At 43.5% G+C, this 26401-nt stretch overlaps 1 protein-coding gene across 4 annotated transcripts in view; it reads right to left on the reverse strand.

The window, feature by feature from the left end:
- The window catches only part of LOC117247979 (signal-induced proliferation-associated 1-like protein 2), a 104576-nt gene extending 79361 nt beyond the window's left edge, over positions 1-25215 (reverse strand). For 2 of the 4 annotated variants that reach the window (XM_078161019.1, XM_078161018.1), the window contains exon 1: positions 25040-25215. The gene's annotated coding sequence lies outside the window, so the exon portion shown is untranslated. The remainder of the gene's footprint in view (positions 1-25039) is intronic. The other 2 variants (XM_033612676.2, XM_033612671.2) reach the window with 1 other exon arrangement.
- Between the last annotated feature and the right edge of the window lie 1186 nt (positions 25216-26401).

Here is a 26401-nt window from a genome sequence, read left to right on the forward strand (position 1 = left end):
CACTGACATGTAGCTATGCTCGGAGCTGCACTGTCTCATATCTGCTCATGTGGTTACAGAGCTAACCTGAGGTTGCTGCCCTCCAACAGCCATCTCGCCACACCTCATCTGTCAACAGTTGTGCTCTCACGTGTAAAATTAAACAAAAGATAGCTGTTTGCCTTGCCACCGACTTTGCGGTTTGGACCGGTGGTTATTTATTGTCTTATCTAGGAGGCAGCTTATATGAACACGAGTCTGTTTTCCTAAACCACTGCACCCTTGAGTCTGCTACACTTCGTGCTAGCAGTAGCTCCATCTGGAATGTCTGAAGCACAGGGGTCACCCGTGATCCGACTCCATTTCACTTGGTTCAGGGAACAGTAAGTATTTACCCAACAGAAACTGCAAATGGTAAAATTCTTTTCATTTCCTGCACACATTTAAATCTCATAATATCTACCATATGCTTAGTCACAGACAAAGAAAAGAGGTCTGCCAGTAGAAAGTGGTTTGAGACTCCACAATTGTGTGTAGAAGCCAGAGTAGAAAAAGGGAGAGTCATTGTAAATCCAATTATGTGTATACTGATCCAAGCAACATGAAGGCACACATCTTTCACCTCTGTTTCTCTGGAAACATCAATTGAGTCTTTCAAAAGGAATTGGTTGTATTGTGAAGCACTGCAGCATGTTTTGAAGTTACGCATGTGAAGGGTTCAATGCAACATTTTTACTTCTAACATAATCAGCGTGTCAGTGGTGTTTTGGCAAGCAATATTCTCAGTAAATATCCACTGCAGATGTTCTTGGAAGTGCTTTAGGAGACATGACTCTTATCAGTTGGTTGCAACTAATGCCTACCATACACTAGTAGACTTTAGCCCTGTTTCCTCTGAGCAGTACGGTATGGTACAGTTCAGTTCAGTTCGGTACGCTTTCTTTCCGTTTCCACTGTGAAAAGTTGTGGATGGTACCAATGGAACTGTTCCATACCATCCCCATTTTTGGTCCCCCCTCTGTTGGGGTACCTAGCACTCAGATCTGGTACTAAAAGTTGGAGCTGTGAACACTGCAGTCTGTTGATTGGTCAATAGCGGAAGGTCACTCTCGCTCAGGGCTGAGTTGTGGCTGGTTTGAGACTTTTGTAACCACTGCTAATACCGTGAAGAGTTTTATTAGACTGTAACTATAAAATGAAAGGATGTTTTGCAACCTCTCACAGCAGCTGTCGTCGGAGGAAAAATAATTTCATTCACTGGGCTGGCTGCCAGCAACTTTTAAGGTGGAACATTAATTTGTAATGTTACTCAATGCATGAGTTGACGACCTGAATCAGTCAACACTCCTTAAACATTCCATATGACAACTTTGACCATTACTTTAGTTTTCATATGACATATACTTTTGGTAATGAGTGGATCGGGCAGTGAGTGACAACAACCACCTGTAAGCCTGCTAAGCTGTACGTCCCATGTCTGAAGGGTTACTTTTGGTTCCAAAGGTACCATACCCAAAGTGCTTGGTGGAAATGGGCTTTTGAAAAGACTTAACAGACTAAAGTCTGACACCCTCTCACATCTGAGGACAATGCGAGGTTTCAGTCACACACATGTAAGATTTTGCAAAGACTAGGAATGGCGCAGGGTCACTATTTGTGAGACTACAGCTTGATTCCTTTTGAGATTATGTCACATCCTACTCCAAGGGGAAAATATTATGTCAACTCCCTTTATGCCATATTACCAATTCCCTACATGTCTGCAAATCACATAACTTCAGAAACACAACACAAAAGGCGTCACCTGTCTACAGTATTATTGTCAGTTCGGCATCAGTATAATCCATAAAGATAAAGTGAATTTGGGTACAACCTTTACATTTGGGATTTTGTCACGTCAACTTACTGCCAGCCTCTGTTGGGTAGCTGTGCCAATTTAGTGGGAAAAGACCTTGGAAATGAGAGATGAGCAGTTTCCAAAATTAAGACTGCTCCCTGAAATACATGCTGGTTGTTGGATCAGATACACACTGAAGTAAACACTGACTCTTGTTCACTTCACAACTAAACCAGTTTCTTCTCCTTTTCCACAGCAACAACACAACAAGAGAACCAAGATGTTATTTCGCCTCCCCAGAGCCCCCTTCTTGTTTACTGTGTATCCGGTTTGCTGCTTCTTGTTTGGTGCTGGAGGGTGTTGACATTGTTCACTTCAACAAAATTCATAATTTACATGAGACAAGACTATAAACCTTTGTCGGAGCAATAAGAGAAGAAAAAGACTGACATGTGCAGCTTGGACTGAGTTTTTTGACCACCTTACACCAACTATCAAGGAGCACACATCAACCGAGGTAAAACTTTTATTCAGACACTGGAAAATGTGTCTGTGAAAATGAAATCCTTTGAAAAGTTGCTTGGTGTCAGGCCAGCATAAGTGGATACTCCATTCATCAAGTCATTTGTAACAGTATTCCTAGTGCAAACATAAAGCACACCTTTTGCATCAGTTCTACTGTATCTAAATTCCAATGTCAGATAATGCATTAAGTTGACAGCCGTTGATAAAAATAAAAATAACACTGCAGCTCTGGAATGGCGACCTTTCCGTGCCAAGATTAACATAATTACTAACAGCAATCCATCAAGTGGGAGCTTAACCTCAGTCATGGCACTGATGGTAGCTTCAAATAATCACACTGACAAGGTGAGCTATGCAGCAAAGTTATGTTTTTGCAAAGAAAAGGGATCCTATTCTTAAGCTGGAGTGAGTCTTCTATAAAAACAGCACAGTGGTGGTAGTGCTGGCGGTATGAAGGTAGTGCGGGAGAGAGGCAGGCCTCCTCCTGGCTCCACTGAAAATGGGAGTCTCCTACACTGCTGCCCTGCCAGCTGGCTGTGTGCCCAGCGCCTGCCAGGCAGCACACTGCCATTGTCCTTTAGTTGTTTCAGGGTGATCTGAGAATTAAAATAGACAGGACAACAGATTTTCCCTGTTTATACACATGAGAATGAAAAACAAGCACTGCGGCAAACAAGAGACCCGCAATGCACTGAGTTAAAAGATTTAAGTGAGGTTGTAAACTTTGTGAAGGATCGCGTAGGGAGTCCCTATTCTGATAAAAAATGAATGAACACCGACTAATATGACTAATGGAATACTGTTCTATGAGGCTATCACGAAGCACTTAGTTGTATGTCAGGTAACATTATGTAGCAACCAGCATTAGTATCACACCCAAGACACACATGCATAGTTTGAGATGTCGCTCCCACGGCCTATTCAGGTCTTGCAGACTGAAGCTCCTGTATGTTCCCAACAGAAGGAGACCGTGTTTGTTCTTGGCTGCTCCAGTGGAGCCCCACGAACAGAGAGCACTGTGCTGTGGCCCTTCTCCAAAAGGGACCATCTGTCCCCCGAACTTGGCCTAGCCAGGCCGGCCTTCACTGCTCTGTTGAGACAGAAAGGGACGTGCAGGGTTGATGTGGCCCAGCAGGCCTCCAGAATAAACCACCACCTATTTCCATCAGCACACATCCCCCCTCTGCTGCTTCCCAGCAGCCTGCTGCTTACCCTGCAACCTCCATACCAATGACAGCCTGTCAGCAGAGTGCACTCTCTCATGGAGAGGAAAGAAAGAAAACAAGGAGAGAAATGGTGAGAAGAGAGCTCTCATCTTGGAAAAAGGAAGCTGTTAAAAGAGTTGCGAGGAGTTGGGATCGAAAGCTCTGAGAACATTCGTGCTTCCGCTCCTCTGCTGAGGTCAGTCAGAGTCCACATCGTCACATTATCACTGAGAAACAGCGCAGCAGAGGAGGAAGGTGCTGTGTGACACTGTAAAGATTGAGAAGCGCTAATGCACAAACACATTCAAGCACATCATTCAAGGAGCAGGATTTATAAATGCTGACCGGCAGTGCGAACTCAGCGCACGTCAATGCCACCAAGCATCACTCCCTCCTTTTATTCACTTTGGCGGTACTCCTTCAAAGTTTGTTTTTTACACTTGGTCTGGTGTTGCTGACAGAAATCTGGCGTAAGAGAGACAATTTGGACTCCTGGGCAGCAGCTGGAGGCTCCACAGTTGACACAGAATAAGGTTTAGTCAACCGGAGGATGTGAGGGGTAGGGAGGACAGGAGTAAGCACTGATACACAGATGAATCACTGGTTTATTCACCCCGCAAGAACTTTTTGTACTGTGTCTGCCAAAGACACACACTCACAAATTCCTCCTGTGATACATCCCACAGGCTAGACCACTCAAACACACCATTGTCTAAAAACAAGACCTTCCTCCCTTTATAGAATGCACATCATAAATGCGAGTAAACCTGAGGACAATGTGCATTATTTAGCCTTTTCATTTTGTTCCTAAGAGGCCGTTACATGAAAACCAACATGAAGTATCAACAGTTGCCATGCTTACCTGATTAAGAGAGTCCTTTTTCCATCACAGCCATAAATCCTAAGGGCAGAGGACTCTAAGCCCTGTGAGCTACCGTGATAATGAGCCCACTGTGGAGATGCTATCCAAGTGCATTAAATCCATCAGCCACTTGTTGAGAGAAATCCGCCACACTTCACAGCAGAAAGCCTCTAAAATAAACAACAGCAACCCTTCCTTCTGCTCCTTTATCCAGCAACTAGTTTGGGGAGAAAATGAAGAAAGATGGAAGAAAAAGAAGGAAAGAGCAAAGCAACGACGAGTCTGGCAGCCATCGGGGAGTCAATTTAGTGAAATGCATACAGCTGCTTCTTAATGCACACGACCCTCTCCCTCCCCCTGTGACAAAGCCACCAACAGAATGAGTGAGACTGCAACATTAGCATATGTAAGGGAAAGTAGGTGGCTGTGCTGGGTTGGGGGGACTGTTGGGTGTTGGTGGTTGGGGGAAAGGGGTGGGCCGTGACATTCAGAGCTTCTCTGGCTGACAGGAAGGACAAGAAAAAAAAGGGGGGGAAAACTATTGTTCCCGGGAAATGATGCCCAGGTCAAGCCTGTGACCTTCCAAGTTTGTTGCGATGGCTGACGTTTGGAGCCATGGGAGATGGAGGGATCCACTTATCCCCTCCATGTCCTATGAGCTTAGTACAAAGGTCTGTCTGGCAAACAGAGTCAGCAACCATGACCACCTCAAACACACTGAGATAAGGAGAAAAGACCCAACCAGAGAGGGGGAATTGCCCTTCTTTCAAAACTGATAATCCCTCTTTCCACAAGCCATATGCTGAGCCTGCATATCTCTACCTTCAGCTGAGGAGCAACAGATAGGAGGGACGTAGGGAGGCTGTGAAGGTCCTAAGAGCAAGGACGAGAAATTTATTTAAAAAAGAGTTCATCTCTGCTGGACAGCACGCCGTGGTGCTTCACTGCAAACAGCTATGGGTTTAAGGGGCTACACACACACCAAGCCAAAGAACAAGCACCAGCAAAGACTGACTGCATTGTGCTCAAGTGCAGCTTTTATCAGAAGATGTGAAGCAGTGCATCAAAGACTACAGCTGACAGCAAGCTGACTGCTAACAGTCATGTACATTCTGCGCCTGCACAGCAGGAGAATAATAAGTAAGGGGTCCATTTAAAAGTTACTTGCTGGCTAAAACTGGCAACGTAAAGGCTCGCTATGCTTTACTATGCACTGGAAGTGTACCTGGAGAAGAAGAGGAAGAAGCAAACAATCAGGAGAACCTATGCAAAACTGGTGAAAACAACAACTTGCTCTGCTGGAGAGTGGGTGCCAGACACAGAGTAGTCAAACTTTACACAACTTTTTGGCAGCCATATTCTCAATTCATCTTTTCAAATATTTATGAAGAACTTCTTTTTCTGATTACATATACAGATGTCTGAGTGGTGATTTCCTCTTATGCAAGCACAGACAAGTAGGCCATAAGCTGTTGTCTTTGTGGTGTTCAAATGCAACAAGACGTCAGTCAACGTAAGACCGAGCCGTCATTAAGTGTTTGATCAGTTGCTGTTTGTTGACACTAGTTGTTTGAGGTCAGCTTGGTGTGTCATGGACCTAATGTGGAGTTGGGTGTGGAGACTGGAGTCCAATAAAACCCTCTGAGTAGGGCACTTTTAACTGGAGCAGACACCTTCTGTTTGGTTGGTCGAATTGTTTGTTGATATGCTCTGGTGCATATCGCTGGTGTTAATGTTTTTCCCCAGGAGAAACATCAGGTGCTTTTCCAAAAGCACCCAGCTAAGTGTGCTTTAGAGCCCATTTGGAGGTGTAATGTTTTTTCAGCTGAGACACTTTGTTTGTGTCTGGTTGCACAAGATAGGAGCTCTTGCACTGGCTGATGGGAAGGCTGAAGCATGTTGAGGATACACCCACCAGCCTGTGTGGCCAGCAGTACTTATTTCCCCTTCATTGTTGGCAATGTGACAGTTAGTTAGTCTTCGTGATATTTGTCCTGCCCGTCCTCTACTGTAACCCGATGGCTGAGTAAATAGTGACAGCTACTAGTGCAGGGTTTTACCCAAAGTTAAACATTTTACAAGTCACGGCAGAAAAAAAATGCCAAAAGTTCAGCAGCCAGTACAGAATGGATGCTCAGCGCCTTGTCACATTGCTAGTATTTGTAGCATGGCGTAAATACACAGCGGTCTCATTGCGAATACTTCAAACAATATGCTGGCCTCTGGAAAAACACACTTTGGTGCATTGTGGCCAATTTAGTTAATCTAGAGATAACTTGCAGGTTTTTTCCCGATTGACCAACTGATTGGTTGAATTGTAGGTAAAATTCCAAAACGACGAGGATTTTCTTTGGTTGACTACAGTCTTACTTTCACCTACTCCAGAGAAGCTGCTCCATAGACAACGCTAAAAAACTGCACTTATGCTTTGCAATAACTGGGAATGAATGTGTGTGTATGCTTGAAGCCAGTTATTTCTAACCTTCCTTTGACACATAAAGGCTAAATAAAGAACAACTCTGACACAAATGAGTTTTGATGATACATTTCTCCTCCTGTATAGCGCAACATAATTGAGTTTCAGGGAGCTTAATTGAAAAAACACTAAAACAGTGTCATTCTAACCACTTCCTGATGACTGCTTTGCTCTGTGTGTTTCTGGTTGGAGGTAGGAACATGTTAATAGCAGGAAATGACAGACTTTAATCAAGCTGAATGAATGGCAGCAAGTACAGGTCTTTGTGCCACATTCAGCTTTGATCTAGCCTCTGCAGGCAGGTTCTCAGCTTTGATTCGAGTTGAGGGGAAGGAAAGGGTTTTATTTGAAGAGTGGGAAGCCCCAGGAGGTAACACTTAAGAGTTCTTGTCACTGCATCCCAGCAAACAGACAAACTATTCATCAGCCTACACACATGTGCAGCAGGGCCTGTGGAGAAACACACATTCCCACAAACATTGCTCGTTCGCACATGGACGTCCGGGTCTGATGGGTAATTTACATACCAAGGGTAGTCATTACACAAACGGATACACATGCAGAACGACCTACATTCACAAACACTAGAAAAACATCTTTAACAGCTCAGCTTTCAAATGATGTGCTGAGTATTGACTGATTTAAAGAAATATATCAACTGTCATCTAACTCCATATGATAATAAGGTAAGTTTAGTGGCAGCAGATTGTTTTTCTTGTGACACTTAAGGTGTAATTTGTTTAATTTAAGAAGGAATTTACATAGAAAATAGAGAATATTGGGGCGTCGTGGCTTAGTGGCAGAGAAGGCGCCCATGTACAAGGCTGTTGCCGCAGCAGCCCGGGTTCAAGTCCAGCCTGTGGCCCTTTGCTGCATGTCTCTCACTCTCTCTCCCCCCTTCACACTTCACTGTCCTGTCAATTAAAGGCAAAAAATGCCCAAAAAAAATCTTAAAAAAAAACAAAGAAAAAAGAAAATGGAGAATATTGAGCCAGATGCAATTTTTTTCTGTTTCAAAGTTTTTGTTGATTTCCCTGCCATGACAAGACTTAAAAAAAACTTGTCAGGAAGTTTGAAAAAAAAATATCTTATTTGAATTAGATAAAAGGTTTAGCTTTGTACGTGATTTTGCAGTGGAAATTAGCTGTGTACTTAGCATAGTGCATGCTTAAAGGAATAGTGAAGCATTTTGGAAACTCTGCTCTTTTGATTTCTTGCCGAGAGTTAGATAAGAAGATTGGTGGAGAGAATTTCTTGGCCGGGCTGACTCTCAGGAAGTTACTGCACCTGGTCAAAACACAGTACAGCACAACATGCCATTTTTACACCTCTGATTTTGGATGTATTAAACAATAGATATGTGTTAATTAGTGTTAAACATGTTAATTAGTGAGCCTCAGAGGTCCTGCCAGACAGATTTTTTTTTTGACAGATTAATGGTAGCTGTTTGCCCATTTCCAGTTTTGCTGCTCAGCTAAGTCAACCAGCTGCAGCTTTGTATTCATTGTACAGACACAAGGGATGATTCTTTCTATCTAACTCTTTGCTAAATAGCAGACATGGGGGAAAGTCACACATGTGCAAGTCACAAGCAAGTCTCAAGTTAGTTGTAGTGAGAATCAAGCAAGTCAAGTCCCTGCTATAAGTCAAGCAAGTCAAGTCGAGTCATATGTCACATACAGCAAACATCTCCTCACAATCCGCTAGCTACATGTCCTCTGAATATGCTGTGAAAAAGTCCGGTCTCTGTAGGCAGCCCAGGCTCTGCAAATGGCAACAAAAACATTTGGGTCCAGGCTGCACAAACCAGCCAACATGAGACCAGCGAAAGCAAGCACACACACATGAAAGCGGTGCCCATGTCTCACGGTCACTCGCAAGCATGCACACGTGAATGCAGTGCACAGAGAGGCAGTTAGAGCTACAGGCTACAATGAGGCTAAAACAGAGTTCAAATGATGTTTTTCCAAACAACTTTTTATGTCGGGGCTTCAGGACACTTGGATCACTATGGACGAGCAGTATGGAGATATTTTGTGGTTTCAATTATGTGTTTTTGGATGTCTGAATCTGGGGTGCCATAAGCCTCCATTAGGTGGAGTTTTATTGCTACCTCCCCTCCCCTTAGATCTCCGCAAGTGATGTGAGGACTCTAAAACTTCACCTGATCCTGCATTGGCATATGGGTGAGTAGATAATGGCTGAATTTTCCTTTCGAGTCATCTGTCTCAAGTCAAAGTCAACTCCCAAGTCATGAATACAAAGTCAAGTCGAGTCTTTTATCAACGTTAGTCAAGCAAGTCTCAAGTCATCATATTTGCGACTCGAGTCTGGTTCGAGTCAAGTCATGTGACCCAAAATGTTCAAATATTCCTTTAAGCATTGCCATTGGGCAGAACTTTCAGCTAGAGATGCTTGAGTGTTGACTAGTGCCATTATCTCCTCATATTAGTGAAGAAAATCAATCTCAGAACCCACTGGGTATTGTTAGATTACAGTAAGATGATAGCCGATGGGATCCAGTATGGCCGGCGGATATCCAGGCTGAGACTTCCTCTTCCATGCGCAGGTCATTTTGGCTCACCTTTACAATCAGATATGTGCATACAATAGCAGGCAAATGTAAAAAAAAAAGCTAATATAAAGCTAACTCCTCCTCAGACGAAGCTGCTTCGGAGGCAGCCTGTCGGTCAATACGTTCCGCCGCTAAACAAGGACTGTTTACCTGCCATTCAAACATGATGCTTCTTGGACTACACATGGAAACCAGAACACCTCCGATAACAAAATCTGCTGCCTACAGTTTCTGCATACATATGCACTTAACGTTGTATAGGAGGTTCTAGCTTTTTTGTTAATTCACACACTTTTATATTAACTCTGCATAGGAGCCTATTCTTGTTGAAAAACAACCTTGAGGGTGACTCTTGTCATTCTGTAGACAGCCAGCATGGTAGTATGGAAGCCATTTAGGCTTGCTTCATAATTATAGTACTAAACAAGTTAAAACAGCAGAATGTGATAAGGAACAAGGGCTTCTGTCTGATTACTCTCACCAGGGGACATTTAATAATCCACCATGAAAGAAAGGCACCTGTATCCGCTTAGATTGAGCTCTCTTTCATGAGGGTGTGACGATAGCCAGGCATGTGATACATTTGCTGTCCAGTATTTTTAGTACTGCTGATAACGGCATGCTGTGGCAAGGCAAGTTTCTCCTTAGTTATGCAGAGTCGGAGAGGACCTGTTAAAGGGAATGGCCTGTTCCTCCTGGAGAGAGGAAGGGAGGAAAAGCAGCTGGCAGGCAACAGGCAGGCACAGCATCTCTGAATGTCACTTCTCCCCTATCTGCCCCCCTCCTCTCTCTCTCTCTCTCTCTCTCTCCACCTCCTCTCCTCCTCTCAGTTTGTTTTATCTGTTGTCTGAATTCATCAGAGAGCAGGAGGCTGAGCTGCCTCCACTGTCCCCCCCATGCCACTCCATCTCGACGACAGAGGAGGAGAGCGAACGGGAAGGGGGTAGTGGGCACATGAGGTGAGGGGGTGGAGAGTAAACAGTGGCTTCGCATCCCTCTATGTTGTTGCTAGGCAACTTTTTCTGCATATGACAGCCTTGAGTGACAGCAGACCTCCCTTCGGAACAAAGAGAGAAAGTTGAGGGAGGGAAGGAAGAGGAGTAGAGACCGGCAGAGAGATGAGTGGTGATCGGGTGAATACAGGGACAGACACATTGTTGCTGAGTTTAAAGCAACACAAAGCAACATAATGAAAAAAACTGGACTAAAAGAGTCTATGAAAGGGTGAAACAGGATGATCTTAGCACTGTTGTTCTTAATTTTGAGGATCAGGACCTACCAAGGATAAAGATAAATCTGAAGGATCACGACATAATTAACAGAATCAGAAAGCTTTAATGTTTGTGTTTTAATTGATTTCACTAATTTGGGCCTCTACAAATCATTCAAATACAACAGGGCAACTATTCTCTAGTTACGACCCACAGTCAGATGCAACTGGTGATAATGGTTATTGCATCGTTTCAAGTGCTTTTGAAAACATTTTGTCATTGGTCCAAACAACCTTATCTCGGTTCATACCAGATAAAGTAAACTTAATTTCTGTTGCTGTATCACACTGCAGAGCAAACTAACAGATTAATTTTTGAACACTACAACATCCCCACAGGCACACTGAGAATGTCTTATCCAAGTCTTGTTTATATTTTGCCCTTATGCTCTTTCATTACCTATGAACATATGATTAGGATCTGTAAGAAACTCCTCAGGCAGAGTACCAGCATTACCACCAACAACTTACAAACTATACTTTGGCAAAAGTTGGCAGACACCAATAGTTCCGGCTCAGCACATTTTGTGTGCTTCACAGATGACGTGCCTCGTCCATAGGGCACATAATAAGGGTTTTTTGACGATTGCTGGGGCTAAAATTAGCACGTGAATAATAATCACTGGCCTGTGAGCTGCTTTTCATTGGAAGTTTGGCAGGGGAGAGCGTGCTGGATGCCAGATCAGGGGTGCTGCTCTACGGATGTGTGCAGAGGGAGCAGGCATTCAGGAAGCAAAGGAAAGTTGACACTGGAAACCATATTGTTAACAGCAGTATGGGCAAAGTTGCCAGTGCTTTTAGATGACCATGTAGGATGCCAGATGCTTGCACCACGGTTGGCTGCAGAAGTGGAAAGCAACACTACAAACAAACAAACAGGGAGTCTAACAACGGTTCCATTTGTAAATGTATGAGCCTGTTAACAAAATGTAGGTGTGGCCTGTGAGAGTCAACAAAGAGGGGGAAAAAGGAAGACAGTATGGAGAACACTGCACAGGCTTTACCAAAATAATAACAACAATAGGATAAAGCAATTTTTTTTCAAAGTGAAGTCCGTGGCCATCTGGAGCATATGTTCCAGTGCAGCAACTTCCTCCTGTAATTAATGAAGTTCTCCAAAGGGAACAGTCTGATTAAGTGAAAACTCTTCTTATTCTCCACAGGCCATGTTACCAGAGCTCGGAGAGGAATGGCTCCGATAGAATTCCTGAGAACTAGGCGGCCCTGGTTTGTCATGCAGCTGGCATCTCTTTTATGGAGTCACTTTCAAAGCTTTTCCCCTACAAGTGGCATCAAAAACATCTGTTCCCAGAGCAGCCACCCACATGAGAGATTGCCCAGTCCTGGCACGATGGCCTGCAGATGTAGGCAATAACCGACATGCAAATGTACATGTAAAACCTCAGACAGCCACATTGTGACAGTTAAGAACACAAAGTCACAGTGAGGAAAGGAGACGGGAAGACAAATAGAGATTGGACAGATAGTGACTGAGAAAATAATCGCTATACTGGAGGGAAAACTGACTCATAATGAAAGAGGGAGAAAACCTGAACAACAAGAGATACAATCACTAGTTATTCTGAGCCAGTGTCTCCTGGCCATATTGAAGGATGTACAATGGTATTTTAAATCCCAGGCAGAAGACCAATTTGACCTCCATCCTGTTCGGAGCAGTCCAGTTAGTGGAGTGGCCGGGTAATGCCTGATGAAGTAGCAGTAGCACAACTATATTAAGGCTGCCATGTCCGGGGCATACGAGATGCCTTAAATGTGCACTCTGCTGGTGCTCAGAGCAGTGTAAAACACTGTGCATCATTAAGGGGAAGTGTGCTTAAGTACTGTCCACGGCCCTGTAAAGCGACTGCCAGTGGGGGAAGAGTGGATAGAGGGAGGCGATGGGAAATGGTCCGAGTTATTTCCATTCCCTCAGCCCGTTTATGGAAACATTATTGGAGCAAGGTTCAGTTCTCACGGAGGAGGAAAAGATTCAGGAAGCGAGTAAGAGTGAGAGACAGGAGAAAGTGAAGGAGGGAGTGAAAAAAGGAAAAGGAGGAGGGACTGTAGAAATGCTGCTTTTAGCTGTTTTCTCTGGAAAAGACCTTGCTCTGTGTGTGTCCTTCATTGTGTGGTTCTCCCTCTGGCAAAGGCCACAAAAGCCTCCATTTATCTATCCTGAGCATCTAGCCTTATTGAGAAAAAGGCTCTGAATGGCGGGCAGCCATCACATGTGCCAGGGTGACATGGCTTTTCCCTTGTTAACACTTTAGTCTTGCACCCAGAGTGCACCCAACACAATCTCCACCACAGTGAGGGATTACTCCTGCCGACAAACGGGCAAAAAGAAATAGTACATCTGTTCTATATATTTGCATTTCTTTGGTTGAATCACAATGCACCACTTGACTCGATGGAAAGCGAACATTCTCAGTCAGGCGTGAGAAACCCACCCCATCAATGAGGCCTTTTTCCACCCTTTGGTTTCTTTAACCAGGGTAACAGCACATCACAAGGAGCAGCTTGCACAAAACACAATCTGTCAACTTGGAGGCAGACGGGGCCAGTTTATTCATGATTCGCCCTCATCAATTTCTATTTACTCAGTGTTCTTGGGAGTAGAAAGGGGACCAAGTGCAGTTTTAGGACATCGCAATGTGCGCTATTCAGCAATCTGCAGCTCTAATTGCAGAGCGAGAGGAATTTTCTACATCTCTAGCATTGAGGCACAACAGCTGCAGCTGGCATGGCATGCGGTGGGTGTGTTTAAGGGGGGTGTGGCGGCTAAAAGGGTGTCAAAGACTAACCTCCCACTGAGAGCCACCCACACACGCGCACCTAAGCATAAACACACATAAATGCACGCAGTGTTACGTGCACAGATGCCCATGTGTTCAGAATCACACGGTGTGCTTTTGTTCCCATGTACAGATTAATAACGTCAATGACATACCAAAGCATCAGGGGAAATACTGAGTTCTAAAATTCACTTCCCAGCAGCACATCCTCAAACTGATACACATCCATATACACATCCATCTTCTAACTGATTAAGAGCAGAGTCTGCTGTCATTAAAAAACTCCAGCGCATACAGCACATACACATATCCCATTCCTTTAGTCAACTGGTCGTCATCTCCTGTGAAGTATCTGTGTGTGCATGCACACATACTGAAGCATTAGAGTGTGTTGAGAGGAGGAAGGAACATAATGCACTCTTTTTGCCTCCACATCTCTCTTCTTGTCCCCACGTCGTTACACCACCATCCTACCATCCCCCTTCCTGAATGCTAAATGGGAAAAAAAAGTGTCCAGGGAGATGAGTGCGGATGAATTCATTCCTACCACCGGGAGCCAAGTGCACTGATCCGACCTGACGTGAGGGGCCCCAGTGATCGAGTGACCTTTGACCTTTAGAACTGATCGAGGCCAACGATCTGATGAGGTGCCTTTATGAAGGGGGGGAGGGAGTGCATAAAGTATGGGGGCTGAATGTAAAACAAACGTCCTAACAGTCATAAGGAGTATGGCTTTATTGCATCCTGCAGCGTGTCCTCAGAGACCACGCTGGCGAAGCACATGGAAGTCCATCTGCATTAATATTTATGCAATTCAGAATGCCATAAAAAGAGCATCCTTAAATATAGGCTACGTCTGCCGCACTCAAGCAGAGATCAGGCACTGAATGAAAAATGCGCACAGGAAGGTGTGTGTCCTCAATCGCAGAGCTGGTCAGACTTTTACAACAGAATCCCAAATAAGCACAGATTTCCTTATTCCTCACTTCCTTATCTCTAAACTGCAGCAGGCTCTGAAGAATGTCATCAAGATGGCAGCGTTTGGAGAAAGCACGAGGCACTGGCGGCTGTACAACATGCACTCAGGGTCACCAAGCCAGCAAAATCAAGAGGAAAATCTTGCTTTCATTTAAGTAGATTGCAAACGCAGTGTCATATCCCGCAGGGTTTGGTGAGACGGACGACTCCCACAGACCGTTGGTAGAAATAAGATCTTGGTCAGTCTGCCCAGTTAATAAGTCTTTCAGGATGTTGTTGGAGTCTGACCTTGAAGTACCACCTCAGAAATATGAAATATTTGAATTCCCATCATTACTATCGCCCCTGAGAAAGCACAGACTGTAAAACTATTCCATATTAAATCAATAACAAACACAGTCTTCCAGTATGGGACTCCCTGGGGCAAAATCCTATCAAGCAGAGGCTCATGGTGAAGTGTGTGTGGTTTTCTAGCATCTATGGCAAAATGTTTGCAAACCCATCATATTCAAAATTGTAAACCTAGCCATGGGCATGTTTTTGATTCTGCATTGCAACAACACAAAAACCCTGAGGTGACAAAGCAATGGAGCAGCAGCAATCCATGAAATCAACAAACAGAGCAGCTTGGGCTAGCCGGGGAATTGGCTCTGTTTGAGCAGAATCTGGGGAAATGCGAAAAGTCTCCTCAGGGACCTCGGACTCAGACTGCCTTTCAGTGAAAATTAAACAAAATGACAGGAAACAATTAACCTACGCTCATTTTTCTCTTTACACTCCCCCAGAAAATGTCAAATGTCACCACCTGAGACAAGGGATCTTCGTGTGTGACCTGATGAGAATCTGTGTGTTTACATGCACTTAACTAACCTGATTATTGTTGGTTTTCCGCAGTAACCTGATTTATCAAGAGACATGCAAATGAGAGACTTGTTTCCTTAATGGGGGGGTTGGGGATTGAAAGAAATCTGGCTAGCTCAGCAACACTTCTGCTGGAGCATGCTAAATTCTTGGCGTAACCATAGAAATAAAATGAGAGTGTAACGGACACGCCCATTCGAATCAATAAAGCAGGATGGTCAAAGCAGCAGCCATTTTTAGGTGTACCATTGCCACTGCAATATATAACTTCCATATAGAGAAAAAAAACAATTAGCAGCAAGTCGCAACTTACCGATTGAGGTTTTCCTGTGATAACCAAATGAGCAGTGGAGTAGAACTGTTACCTACTTATACAATGTCACCATAACTCTTATTTCCTTGTTTCTTTTGGTACTGTTAACTTTATTTTTGTTAAAACATGATGTCCTATAGCAGCCTTCGAAGAACGAGTGAAAGCAGCTGCTAAGACAGACAGAGAGACTTTGGGGATAAACAACTTTTTTCATATCTGAAAATATGAATTAAAGGATTTATTTCTACCTGACCAGAGTCGGTGATTGTTGGAGCAGTGGAGTGACTAACTAGATGACTAACAAGACTAACAAAGATGGTTTTGTTGGGTTTGTTTTGTTTCTGTTGAGTTAGAATAAAATGTGTCTTACGATGAGTTAACAAGACAATATATCTAACGTCAGGGTTAGGTCAGCGAAAGAGAGAAACTTGGATGTGTGTACGAATGTTTTTTTTGTGTTTGATAAGGAAAGTAGGTGTAAGAATAGGCCAAAACATAATTCTCAAACTAGCGTGTGTGACCCATTTTACAGCCCCACTCACGTTTTATATGTGTATGTGCATTGCAAAGACATCAGCCATGCAAACTGTTGAAAGCAGTGTGGGGGAAATAAAAGGACTTTCAGCAAGCAAATATATTACAGAGCAAATCCATCAACAAGTGGGAAGCTTACTTTGACCTCTGACCTTTGGTATTTGCGTGCTCCACCTAAATACAGATTATCTCGAGACAGATGAGAACAGCGTAATTATACAGCTGCTCCTGTGGTCAGATAGACAGCACCTGGCTGTGTATCCAGCAGTTGTGTGTTTGCTGTGTTTTGGCTGGAGCCCATGCAGCTCGGTACTGAACTGTATGTGGCCCTGCCGTGCTGTTTACATTTCAGAGAGGCTCCGAGGGTTTCCAGTAAACATAGCCTGGGGAAGGTAAGCAGTGAATGAACACACAGTGTAGCTGCTAGGCATTGTAAGAATTAGAGACCTCTTGTTAGGATCTTAACATAGTGTCTGGGACACTGTTTGCCTGACTGTGTTATGCAACCTCCTTCTCCTTTGCTCCTTCTTCTTTTAAGGCAGTGAACCCATATAAAGGCTAGCATTCAGTGTCAAATGCGCTGTCCCTCCAGCTCAGCGTTCCACCCCCTGTGGCTAACCTCCAAACATCCACAGAAGCTTTCAATACAATTCAGCGGAGGGGAGCGGTTGATCTCCTCCACATTGATAGACAGAGCGATTACAGAAGCAAGAGAAAAGAAGAAAAAAAATCAGGCCACTGTCACTCCAGATCATTATCCGCCGTCAACAGCCTTTACAAATCGTATAAAAGGAAGGCTAGTCAAAATCAAGAAAGAGGAAAAAAAAACAAGAGAGATGGAATATACTACTTTAGCTTCGAATTAGCTCTGCTTGGCTGGGCCGGTGCTCCTTAAACACATCATACCGCCACTGCAGCAGCCCAGAGTACAAGGAAAGGCTAGGCCGACTGCCAGCCCTGCACAGTTCAGCTCCTCTCTTGCTTTAGCCTTCCCTTCCACTTTGTGTAAAAGGGTTTCCCATACACACCAGTAACTCCAGTATCCCAGGCTTGTCTAAAATAGTCACAGACAGCTATGTCTTTGCTAACAGCAAGTTACAAGAATAGGCCAAAGGCAACATCATGTAAAGGCATTTTTGTGCTCCAGCAAGTGAACACAAGGGCCACACAGTAATGTCCTGGTTAAATGGTGTGCATAATTCAAAAGTACAATCTGAACTGAACGAAGGCACAAAAGGGATATTGAAAGGAAGTATTATGATTATTCTAACCAAATGAAGCTCAAGAAAAATGAACGACCGCTATAACACCTCTGGTTTCTTCTCGCCAACACTCGAAAGATTTTGACTGCTTTGCTGTCAAATAAAAGAATAACAAAATCAGAATAATACATTGCACCGCACCACTCTGAGATACACACTGAAAATAAAACTGCAAATGGCCAAAATTTTGTAAGAGTTCTGGGATTCCCAGTATAAACCACATATATTCAGTAAACTAAACTCATTATCATCTGATTTATGGATCAGTGGAAACACAAACAAGAATAACATCCTCCTCCCAACATGTTTCGTCAGCGCTTTTAAAAACACAATGACAGACTACAGACCGTGACCAGACTTTCTAATTTGTCTCATGTCAGTGAGCTGGCAACATGAAAGGAACCAACAAAAAAACAGACACTTTCTCACAATTGATAAAGGGTTGTTTGGGTGAAAGTTCCTTCCTGTGAAAGGGCTGATACTGAGAAAATTCATACATTCCCGTCAGTACTGTACACAAAGCAGAATAGGCTGTCTCACAGCAGCACAAAGAAGCCTCTGTCAAACAGCATACAGCAGTATAATTCAACTACGCTTTTTACTTTTAGTCTTTGGTCCCTTATATTCTTAAAGGAAATGATGCTTAAAGAAACTGCCTTACAATGTGCAGCATATCATCCATTGAAGCAATCCTGCTATCCATGTAGGTTCAACTGAATTTAGACTCATGCTCAACAACAGTGTGGAAGCACTGCAGTGCACTGGTGAGGTTAAGTGAAGGATACTGACTTCAGCAGCAATGCCTCAATGGCTCACACACGCATGCAAACACCCTAAAGCTGAGCACTTTATGGCACATCTGTCACGGCTCTGCTCCATTTGACTTGTTAATTACAATCAACCTCTATCAGAAACAAGTCAGCGTGCATTTACGTTTTAAAACAACTCATCCGATGGCCATTTGCTCCTTGGATCACCCAGGGTCAATTTGAGAGTCAAGGGCGCAGGTGTTTGCACGAGGGGTTTCGTGCAGTATTGGCCTACATTTCATGAGTACAGGTTTAATTTAATGTACCTTCAGGGACTCTAAAGTGGCTAATATTACATAAATAGAGATTATGAAATGAATAATCCTCTGAATTATACAGGAAATACATATATTATCCAATCAGATGTGACATAATTCCACCCATCAAACTCAGCTCAGGCTTGGACCTTATTTGTTCATATACATATTTGTGTCAAATAGTTATTATGAGGCTCCTTACCTGATACATTTACTGAGATGGTGTTCAATGAATGAATAGACAGAGTCACAGAGAAAGAATGTCTGCAGAGGCCATAATGGCATGCAGTAAGGACTGGCTATGTCACCCACACCCAGTCCTGTCTGCCTATTCAGACAGGCCCATTCTTTTTCGCTACAGTAGGAAGGAGGTATGCACATCGGCACTAAACCAAATCCCTTCTTATCTCCCATTGGAGGCTGGCTGCGACCACAGAGGTCAGCTGTCCCGATTGTCTGGGCCCGCTGAGGGGAACACAGACCGAGTTAACCCCATGGGTCACGACTGGTCCTTGGACTCAGTGGCAATCGGGTTAATGACTGGCTAGCACTCATTCTCTCCATTGTGGCCCAGTGACAGACACGTAGACAAAACATGTACGGAGGGTCAGCAACTTTCACTGGCCTTTTCCCCAACGTTCCTGATATGGACACTAATGAGTCCCAAAGGGAACAGGAGGTGCAGACATAATTCATCTTGGCAAGACACATTTTCCTATATGCTTGACTATTGCAAATCCATAATGCATGAACATGATGGTTTTTGGTGTGACACTATTTAAGGATTGGCTTGGTGAAGCAAAGAGTCATCCTCTTGTGCTCACAGCTCTGACGAGTGGTATTTGGACTGCTGTCTACTGGGGTAGAAGTGCCTAAATAAAACTATTGTGCGGTCACTCCAGGGACAAGACTAATGGGTTTAGTACAAAGCTGAAAAGTTGTGGTTTGCCTCCATTTTGCCATTTAACTTAATGATCAAGATGAAGGTATAAATGCACCCTTACTTGGATAACCAGCAGCGTGAGATGAGAGAGTAGCAAAAGATCTTCATTTCTAAAATCTTTGGTAATTATGACAATGATGGTCCTCCTTTATAAACTGAGATGACCCACATTTTGCTATTGTGCCTGAAGATCAAAGAGATTATCTGGAGGATTAATGATTTTCTTTCAGACAGAAAAATATCTCATAGTTGCATCTGTGTTAACTGTCAGGGCTACATCTGTGAGCCAGTGCTGTTGAAATCATATGTAGCTCCGTCTGTCAGTCATGAGCTTAGCCCAGAAAATCATGTGAGGTTTCAAAAGGTCATGGTTAAACAGTAAGGTCCAAGCTGGTCTAAGCGGGTCATATGATTTTTTTTTCATCAGTAATAATATTTCATGCGTGGATAAAATGCAGTACATCATTGCTTATTCACCGTCTGCCCTGCAACAAAAGGGCTTCAAAACAGCTGTATTAAGGATATGGGGAAGCATACTGTATATTATCCGTTGCTCTAGCTGAGGATACAAGATGCCTAATCTTTGCCATTAATGGTCGAGCTACACATGAGCCAGCAGTGATGGCAAAAGGGCTCAAACCTTTATTCTCCCCTCTGCCCTCACGTAACACCTCCTCCTCAGTCCTTCAGACGCTCGGCTGTGTGTCACCAGAGGTTGACAGGGACCTCACCAGCAATGGGGCGATGAGCATTTGACTTCTGTCACTATACCATCTGCTCAATCCAGCAGCTTCCCCTCCAGCCATGGCACTGCTTTTTCACTCAAATGCGCCTGGCACGACAGCAAGCCCAATGAATGAGTGGCATGAGGGTGGGAAACTGAAGAGCAGAACACATACAAGATGTGAAAGACACAAGGGATGAGCTGGTGTAGCAGCTATTTAGCCAAATTTACTGAGATAACAGCATCTGCTTCTGAACAAGGTACCCATGAAATTGTTCACTGGATCCATTTCTCCTTTAAACCCACATAAAGTACAACTTATAATAAAATGCCTTTTAATGCCAGGCATTACATCTGACCAAACACAGCATCCATCTGCATCTAATCTGCTGCATCTACTCTACGGTTTAACCACTTTAGTAAGAATGTGATTAACCAACAACACACTCTACACACAAATAAACAAGCAAAGCAGCACATGAGGGCGACGATTCACATGTCCTCAAAAAACACGCCACAGGCTTTAACATCTAATTTGTGCATAAAGAGTAAAAATATGGTGCCATGAAAGGCTGGTGGTGTCTTCCTGCGGTTCCCTGGAATGCTTGCTGACATACGCCAGCGCCTGAGCAAGCTGTTAAACATGCCGTCTTAAGACCATTACACTGATTACACATGAGGAGTGGTATAATGTGCAGCGCAGACAAAAATGATGAATGACCCTGAGAGAACCCAACACGCTGACCTTGGAGCCGTTAAAGGAGCTGTATATAATATTCAGAGCATTAATAAAGCAGGAAACACTTATTGGATATGTAAAGATATAGGCTAGTGGAGTAATGGCGTCTGAGCAGAGGATGAAGTCATGTTCCTTTGTGTGTGTTGTCATCCAATCTTCTGTTATTTATTGTAGTAGATGGTCCAGCCGCATGTGGGTGCATGCGAGTCCCTAGGCCTTTTTTAACACATTTCGGAAGCTGTAAAGTGCCATCATTACGCCGCCTTTGCTTATTTAAACAGGACAAAATAACAACGGCATCCTGTCACCCCAGTGCGTGATTTTAGACAGCATACTGGCATCCTGGAATCAAAGAGGCATGGCGTGTAACACAACAGCATCGGCCTTAAACAATTACAATGGCATAATAACCATTTACCATCCCTGTTTCATGGCGGCTGATTTCACCCTGTGCTCGGAGGGTAAGAAGCTCCCGGGCCGCGTTGTCTCCCCAGTTTGCAGACATTTTCAGCTGCTATTTTTCCTCTTTGAGTTAGCTGCTTTTTAAATCTCCCGGCAGTGGGTCACACACAAAACACATCGTCAAAACGTAACATCCATCCCATCCGTGATCCAGGTTCAATTCAGCGCTGTTACTATCTCCAATGCTGGCTTAAATGCGAGCCAACTCTGTCCCCCCATTCTGTGATTGTACCTTTAACAAAAACTGGTGAAACAAATAATGGCGCGACATTCCAGCCTTGAACAGCTAGTGTAAAAGGGCTTCTGTGTGTGTATCCCACTGGCTAGCTAATCACTGCTCCGCACTGCGCTCATACAACTTACTCTGATATTGGGATGGCACTGACGCAAAGGCATAGTGCCGACCCTCCGGTTAACCCCTAGTTGACATTGATAGCTCTGTAAGCACTGCTGCTGTTGTTAGCACTGTTAGCTGCTAGACACCGGCTCAGCCACCTCCATGTTGAGAGCCATGTGCAGGCAATCCCAGCTGAATGTTGTCCAGAGCTCTGTCAAAGTCACAGGATCCTTAGTCACCATGTTTCAGCCTTCCTCAGAGAGTCATATGGAAGGTTTACTGTTACTCTTTGACCCACACTTGTGGAAAGCATTGCTGGCACTGATGAGGCACGTAGTTCTGGAGCTCTTAAATGATCATCAATGTTACAAATCTAACTGATATCCCAAATAAAAAGAGTGAGTTTTTCTCTGTTTTGTACACATTGTGAACATTGCTCAGTAAACCACCCACATCCATCAGAAACAGACCTCTAGTGGAACAGGAGATCAATTCATAAAAAAACATCAACCTAATGACGGCATCTGTGCTTTCCCTGACAGTGATGAGTGGGCTTAAATCCTTCCATAAATCCAGACTGCAATCAAAACAAAGGCTGACAAAAAAGACGGAGAGAGAGTCTGGCTCTCACAACAGGAGCAGGCAGCATGTGATCCCCTGTCTGCTGGTTGGTTGGTTTTGAAGCAACAGGATTTGGTTGGGAGCCCTATTGTGAATCCTGGCTAGCCGGCCAGCCGGTCAGCCCGCACAGACCAGACTCAGGCTTCCTGATCCTCGTCACATGCATGGGGTGTGGGATCTGTTGGAAAGGGGGGCGCCACATGGTTTGGCATGCTTCAACGGCACAATGAGGAGAAATGCATCAGCCCTACCAAATGTGGACTGGACCTAAGTCCTTCAGCAGTTTTTTCCCCCTCTACTGTTCTCTAAATCATGACCAGTAAGCACACCGGCAGCAAAGCACCGTGGGAACACAGACAAACAAGGAGAAAGACTGGGAGACAGTGTCGGGCGCACTGGGGGAGTGGTGTAACAAGAAGACTGAAGTCAGCCACTACTGTTAAGTAATTTCTCAAACCTTAAGAAAGCCCCCAAACAGCTCTGTGTTATGGTAATGTCTTTACAGGCAAACACAACATAACGGCTGTAACTCTAGAGGGGCGTCTCCAAGCCCACTAGGCCAGAAGACATCCTAACCAGCTCTGCAATGATAACAACTGGATATGGCCTCTGGGCATGTCACAGGAAGCCGTTCTTCTGCCAATCATGACAGGTGCCTTATTGTTCAGCTGAGCACACATTGTGCTCATAACTTTATTTTGAAAGACATATCTATCCGGCTCAATTACCCTTTGTCTGGTTAGCCATGCAGAAGGCGCTGTTAGAAATAGATGAGAACATATTTCTTCTTCAGGGCCCTGTCTGCACCCCATTGATGGCAGAATGCAACAGATCTCTATTCAAACTAAGATTGAAAGACTTTCCCTGGCACTGTCATTATCATGGCTGCTGAATAGGTCTCCCTCTAGGAGTGTGCTGCTGGCAGAGATGGGGTACCTAGGCAGCCTCATTTTCATCTACATTAGGGAAGATCTTGTCTTTAATCTATCTTTCATCTATCTGGGAAAAAAAGGACCGTCTTCCCTTTTGTAACTTAACAAAAACTGACTGAATTTCCAACAGAAAATTCAACAAGGTAAAACCAGTCAAAATCAAAGCTAATATAGGTCAATACTGGGAGCACATACATAATGAGGATAACTAACACAAATGTTTTCATGATGACAGAGAAAATGAGCAGATTAATGGGGTTGTTTTTCGCTTCTGTGCACAATAATAGCAAATTATTCACACGTCACTACAGATGTCTTAATGCTCATTCAGGAGAGTGGGCAGTTGAAAAATTGCCTCCCTGATTTGCAGACCTGACAGCTTGACTGAAGCCAAACATTTTTGGTGTTAAAGGAAAATAGGTTAAATGTTACACCAGGCCATAAGCATACTGGAGTCATCTTTAAACACTCCTGTGCCTACTTAGTTCAGCACAGCCCTACGGAAAAACCTAATCTCTCCCAGACATAAAACCCTGTGAAAATAATGGTGTCTTATTGATTTCAACGCTCCGGGAGAAAAAACTTTTTATGCTTGATCTGTTCAGATGGGAGCTGTGAAGCCAGGAGGACAGAAATACAGAGCACTGAGAATTAAACAATGGAAACTTACATTTACACTCAAGAGTACCAAGTTGTTGTGTCTGCACTGCAGCTCGCCAGCAGAGAAGGAATGGGCCTATTTGTTCCCCCTTTATAGGGAAGTTAGTTATTGTGGAGGCTAAACTTCCTGCAGGAAGACAGCAAAGGATATGCTGCTGGATGACAAACAACATTTCACTTGTTTACTCTCCCAGTGGAGTATACAGAACATTGTATGTTGAATAGGCCGCAGGAGCAGCCATAATAAGGAATACTGTACATGCTGTGTACATGCAGACTGCCAGATTTTGTGTATGGAGAATCCAAACACCTCCTGATGTTAGGGGGAAAGTGTTCTTTGTCTGGACAAGCTCCCACAGCTGCAAGAGGTAAAATATCCCAAATAATAACATAATACATTTTTTGCTGACTTCTGCCTACATAAATAAAAAATAAACCCACTCTGGGCTTCCTGTGACAATTAAATATGGCCTGGTAGACTATATAGCAGTGGCCTCACCTACAGTGAGCATGTGAAGGCTTTATTATCCATGACCAGTTGGACAATGATGCCTTTATCGCCCCCCACCGTTTTCATGGAAGCACTCCACCAGACAAATTCATTCAAAAATATTTCTGTGCATATCCATCCAATTACCAGCACGCGCGCGCGCATATTCACCACAACCACCATCACCATAACCAATAAATATGACGACAACGTGCCTTTCATTAACAGTGAAAATGATTTAAAAATACTGCATAGCCTCCCTTCAGGAATATAAATGTAAATTGTAATGTATAAAGCCTTGAATTATGTGTATATGAAGGGGTAAATAAACAAACACGAGTCCAGTGTAAGTCAACCATTGATTAACTGAGGCTACTGCTTAAAACACATTACACAATCCAGTTTTTCTATACTCGTCGGTTGAATTACATCTGCCTCAGTGCCCGAAAGTAACTTTATCCTTTGTGTCCACTGTTGCCATCGATATACCAATGAGTTTCTCCTCTGTGTGTAGCGCTCCGCACTTTGAGCTCCAGCCCTACTTTGTAGTTTGTTGCTCGGGTCGGAGGGAGAAACTCACCCTGAGCTCTTACCTCACAATGTGAGCGGTGTCCTGTCCAGCCAGGCTGCGAGGTTGTTCACGTTGCTAGTTATCCTGAAAGAATAAAAACCAGTAGAAGCTGTGGTAGTCGCTCTCGCATCTCTCTCTTTCGGTGTCAGCCTCCAGACTGGAGTGGCACGGACCATAGCGATATTCACACAGCACCTATCTCCGTGATGACAACACGCAGGGAGGAAAGACTCCGCCCACCAGACGCTTGTGGTACAAACTCTCTGCGCTTCACTCTTGTCCACACACACACAGACACTCACTCACAATTACACACACGCTTTAACAGCATGTTTTTTGCTTGATATTTAAATGAGACAAATATCCACCACAGGCTGAAGGCGAAAAATGAGCCTGTCATGGTAACTAGTCCGGTGGCCTTGTTGCCTTTCACTACAGCACTATTTTAGTCTATAAGCCCAGTAAGCCCCACAGTGGCACCATCTGGTGAACTGCAGGAAAGTTGCTCACTCACACTGTAGGTTATCTGGATACATTACCAGTCGTCTAATGTGTAATCAAGTATTTTTTGGAAGTATCTATACTTTACGTGAGTTGTTATATGTCTGTCAACTCTCACTTTAACTCCTCTACATGCCCTAAATAAAACATATAGGCTACTTTTACACCGATACATTTCCCTTAAACATCTCAGTTAGTTACTCCAAAATATGGAAGCAAGGGAGGAAGGAGGGAGAGATTGAGGGACGGATGGATGAATGGGATTAAAGGAAAAACTGTATTTTGTTCATTAAACCCTGTAAGTTGTAATAAATACCTCATTTTCTACAATAATAGACTCAATTTTTTTAAATAGTGTACTTGTTAAGAAGAAATAAGCTTCATTATGCTCATGATTATGATTTTTTTCTATTGGGTGCAATAATTCAACTACCGCAATTTTCTGTGCAATTATTCAACTGTGCAATATTTCTCAGTATATGACTTTATCATGCACATAACTGTACGTTTCTTATGTTTACTCTTATTCTATTGATGCTTTATTCTATTGATGTATATATCGTAGTTAAGTTTCACACTTACAGCCTCAACACAGTGACTATATATATTTTATTTTTAATGTTTCTATTATCTTAAGTACTAGTGTTAAACACTGTGGCATAATGCACATTCTATTTTTTATCTTTAATGCACATTTTTATTTCTATTGTATTTTATTGCTTTATACTTCTACTTCATACTCCTATGTTAAGAAGAAATAAACTTCATAATCATCAGAGTTCTGACCACTTGCTGATTTTTTTTTCTTTTATCAGTATTTACGTGTACTTGTACTTTCAATACTTATTTACCTTTAATATCATAAATTACTTTTGATATCTAA

This window comes from Epinephelus lanceolatus, chromosome 17 (genome assembly GCF_041903045.1).
Source record: "Epinephelus lanceolatus isolate andai-2023 chromosome 17, ASM4190304v1, whole genome shotgun sequence".
NCBI classification, from domain to species: domain Eukaryota; kingdom Metazoa; phylum Chordata; class Actinopteri; order Perciformes; family Serranidae; genus Epinephelus; species Epinephelus lanceolatus.